Source organism: Myxine glutinosa, chromosome 1, assembly GCF_964187855.1.
Source record: "Myxine glutinosa chromosome 1, kmMyxGlut1.1, whole genome shotgun sequence".
Lineage (NCBI taxonomy): Eukaryota > Metazoa > Chordata > Myxini > Myxiniformes > Myxinidae > Myxine > Myxine glutinosa.
This window is the reverse complement of record NC_136261.1, coordinates 366,187,939-366,192,700: the sequence shown is the minus strand read 5'-3', so window position 1 is coordinate 366,192,700 and position 4,762 is coordinate 366,187,939.

Genomic DNA, 4,762 nt, shown 5'->3' with positions numbered 1-4,762 from the left:
CCCACAGACCACGATATTTTTAATGCGGTGAACAAACTTTTGTACATCATGAGTGATGATGGTTGTGATCAAATTTCATTGAAATTGTGTGTGTAGTTTCAGAGAAGAGAGCAAATTCGTATTTAGTGGAAGGGGGGGGTTGTCAACCCTCACAACCCCCTCCCCTGTAATCCCCCTTAATTTGCTCAGATGTTGATTCAGTCAATACACCTTCATTGGGCATCAGATATGAAGTTTGTGGCCAAGTTTCATCAAAATCGTACGTGTAGTTTCGGAGAAAAGAGGAAATACAATTTTGGGTGGGGTTAACTCCCCCCCGACCCCCCCACCCAAACACAGACCACCTTAGGTCTTGAGCTTTTTATGCCCTGAAGAAACATTGGTACATCACGGATGATGAAGGTTGTGGGCATGTTTCATCAAAACCGTGTGTGTAGTTTCGGTAAGCGAACTTCCATTGCGAGCAAAATCATGTCAACCATTATCGATATAGATGGAAAGTCTTTCGTCTTTTCAAAGAACCTCATCACGGATCATCATTTTGCATTCTGTGTCATTCAACTTTGCAAATGATTTTGCTTCGCCATTAGAAATGGTAATAAGGTGTGAATCTGACACAAATCGTCAAGATACCTGTCGATATAACATGGCTTGGACATATTTTAGATAATCAATACGAAGTAGCATCCTGTTCGACTTGTCAAGCTCACTAACTGCTGCATCCAAGAAAGCCATCACACCTGGCTTCTGGACTTCCAGCACTTGCACAAATGACTCCACATTATAAAGTACAGCACTGTATCCTGTAGACAGACAGATACAGCAGCTGCATCACTGTCTCACGATCTGGAATTGTTGGATTAACAAAATGGATCACACCTTGCCTTCTTGGCAAATCTCTCAGTCTCACACCAGAAGGACCATTACATAAACCCATTTCCATGTTCAACCACTGAGTGTCCAAGAGATTCAGTGTCCAACTTCTGACATCTCTTCGGTTGAACATGTTACAAAGTTGGTTTGCAAAAGCATCCACGGATCGGGCATCCTCCATCGTGTTAAGTCATTCCTTGATGGATGTGAGCAGTGAGTCTGGATTTTGGAAGTTTCACAAGAAGTGAGTTAGTGGCAGAACCTTACAGGGGGTTGAAGAGTGGGGGGGACAGAACATTGAAAGGGGAGAGGGTGAAAGGCTAACAAGGACACAGGAGAAGATAGAGAGCCAACCAAGTTGGCAGCGATGAAGGAGTAACAGGCCCAGGGATGCCGCATTGCCCAAGGAGATTCCACTGCTTTTGAAGGCCTCGGTATCCATGGATTCAAGTGGAAAAGATGCGAAATAGGAACATGAGCCCAGAAGGAAAGCAATACTCCATTGGGCTGCAGCTGCAAGCCTTGTGGGTTATTTAAAATTATAATTTGTCTTTGCATGATGGAGAATTCCCAATGAGGCAATGGCTTTGCAAGCCAACTCAGATGTTCAGTTGGTCCAGGAGGGATTGTGGCTAATGGTGATGTTAACACGTTTGAAGACCTGAATTGCAAGTATTGTTTAAATGGAGTAGATTGGAGGTTTTTCCAGATGGTGCTTTTAAATTTAAAGAGACGAAGTGAGACTCGGAATATGTCTGTAAACCCAGGCAAATGTCAAAGTGCGGCTCCAGCTTCTTGTTTTTTCACACATCTTCAGAGAGGGAAGAGGCTGATGCCTACCTGTCTGGAGCATTTTCCAGAAATTAAGAAATATACTTGATTAAATGAAAGAATAGGACTGGGCCTGAGACACTGGTTTGGAGTGGATCCCATTAAGACTCAGGCATGGCTATGAAAGTGGAGGAGAGGAAGACACAATACCAGATTTGGATAAATGCTTGAGCCATGTCCAGGAGATACAGAATTGATCTCTTTTCTAAAATCAGAGCCTCAATCCATTGGTGGAAGAGCAGCAGATGGAGGTCCAGAAACCAAGTAATGCTCTAGGAAAGTTCATATAAAGGGGCGCCAATTTGATTCAAACACCTGCATTTTTAATTTTATTTAATTTTATTTTTTTTATTTTTTTATTTTTTGTATACAAGATCGAGGCTCGTGAAAGAGCGAACATTAATCACACAGAAAGAAAAACCGACACATAAAACATATAACATCGGGAGCGGTAGACAAGATGGGGAGAGAGGGGGAAGGACACAAACACAACATTTGAGAGCAGGGACCGAGAGACATGGAAACATCTAGAGATCTGAGAGAGGGCGAGGGCTTTGGGGAGGGGCATGGGAAGGGGGGGGGGTGGGAGAGGTATAAAACATATGGACACTGCCAGGACTTCCAGGAAAGAAGTTGGAATTTCAAACAAGGTGGATCTGGGGTGAATTACCGGGGGTAGAAAAGATCAAGGTTTTGGATGGGGGAAGATAAGAGATGGTGGTGAACAGCTGTTTTAAAGACCTGGAGGGAGGAGTGGGATTGAAGGGAGTGAGGGAGTTTGTTCCAGAGGCGGGAGAAAAGAGGAATGAAAGAGTGAAGGTGAGCAGAGAGCCGAGATTTCGGCAGTTTAACCATCAGAGGGTTGCTGGCAGATCTTGTGCGACCTGTAGGAATATTTGGGGGACAGAGCACAGAGAGACCTGGGGGTGCAAGGCCGGAGAGGAGTCGGTAGAAGACAGAAAGACCACCTACCTGCCTGCGGTGAGTGAGTGAAAGGCCCTCAGAGATAGCTTCATCGCGGGAGATTCCAATAATTCTGAAAGCTTTGGTTTCAACAGCGTGAAGCCGAGCTAGGTGTGAGGCAGGAGCACCGGCCCATAGGGGAGAACAGTATTCCATTGAGCTGTGGATGAAAGCCTTGTATGTGGTGAGGAGCTCAGGTGTGCCGAGGAAGGACTTCGCACGACGGAGGATGCCCAGTCGGCGACTGGCTTTGGAGGCCAGCTTGGAAATGTGGTTTTCCCAAGAAAGAACATGGCAGATAGTGAGACCCAAAAGCTTGAGCGACAGAACTTCTTGGAGAGGATTGTTGAGAAAGTAGATGGGAGGGTTGTCCAGTCGATCTTTTCGGAGAGACATAGTAAGAGTGTGAGATTTGTCAGGATTGAAAGACATGTTCCACTTGTTTGACCAGTCTGTGATTTTGTCCAAGTCTTCAGAGAGTGAGGAGGCTGCAGACTGCCGATCTGAGGGAAGAGGAATGGAGCGGCAGAGAGTAGAGTCATCAGCAAAGAGATAGAGAGGATTTTCAAGAGAGTCAGAGAGATCATTGATGAAGACCAGAAAAAGCACAGGGCCCAGAACACTGCCTTGGGGAACTCCAGCCTGAACAGGAAGAGGAGATGAGAGAAACCCATTCAGGGCCACACGTTGACGACGACTAGAGAGGAAGTCCGCCAGCCATGCGTGGAGATTTCCATGGATACCAAAGGAGGAGCGTTTGGTGAGCAGAGCGGGGTGCCAGACCGTATCGAAGGCACGTGATATGTCGAGGGAGACAGCTCTAAGTTCCTGTTTGGCATTGAGGACCTCCATCCATTGTTGAGACAGCAGAAGCAGCATGTCCAGAGTAGAGTGACCTGGTCTGAAACCAAATTGATGATGAGAGATCAAGCCATTGGAGAAGAGGAAAGATTTCATATCCGAAGCAATGATGGATTCCATGACTTTGCTGATAATTGGGAGAAGGCTGATTGGTCTGTAGTTGCTAGGATCTGTTTTTTCACCTTTTTTGTGCAAAGCGGTGATGTTGGCTGATTTCCAAGCAGATGGCAGTTGACCTTGAGCAAAAGAGAGGGTGAAGAGAACAGAGAGAGGGTGAGATAGAGCGGCAGAGCAGGATTTTAGGACCCGTGGGCTGATGCCGTCGGGTCCAGTTGCAGAATCAGAGTCGAGGGTTGACAGAAACTTTTCCACCTTGTCAGGAGGAAAGGACACGGAGTCCAGGAGCAGCTGGGTACGACTGGGTATGGTGGGTACAGAGAGGGATGGGTTTCGGACACAAGATTTAGAGGCAAACACAGAGTTGAGGCATTCAGCTTTTTCACGTGCGGAGTCAGCTGTGTAGCCGTTTGAGGTAAGGGAGGGGATGGAGGGGGAACAAACACCAGAAACGGCTTTGACCAGATGCCACCAGGATTTGGAAGAGGGAGACAGATAAGAGAGTTCGGTCTTGACAACGGAGAGATATTGTTTCCTGGCTCTCCTGAGGGTGGACACACACTTGTTTCGGGCTTTGTGAAAGGAAATGAGATTTCCTTCCGTTGGATTTGCTTTCCAGGAGACGAAGGCAAGTTGTTTCTGGGCAACAGCCTCACCACAAGATTCCGTGTACCATGGACGGGAGGAAGGGTATGACAACTGAACACGAGATGGGATAAATCTGTGCATGAGAGGGAGCAATTTACTTTGGAAGAATTCCCAGGATGAGTTGATGTCAGAGGTGGTAGAGATGGGAGACCAGTCCAGATGATTGATGGCTGCTTGAAGACCGTGCCAGTTGGCTCGAAGGTCACAATAAACTCATTTTGCAATAAATGTTCGTTTCCCATTAATCGTTCACTTTCTAAAATCAAATCTCACCCCTCCCCTCCAAATCTTCCCCATAACCCCTCCCCTCCAATGAAATGCCAGACTCGTCGACGCTGAGCAGGCTCCCTGAGGATGGTCAGAGAGATGTCCACTTTAACAAGGACATGATCAGATGATCAGATTGGAGCAGAAGAAGAGCAGCAGACATTTTCAGGGAAGTTAGTCATAACCAAGTCCAGAAGAGAAG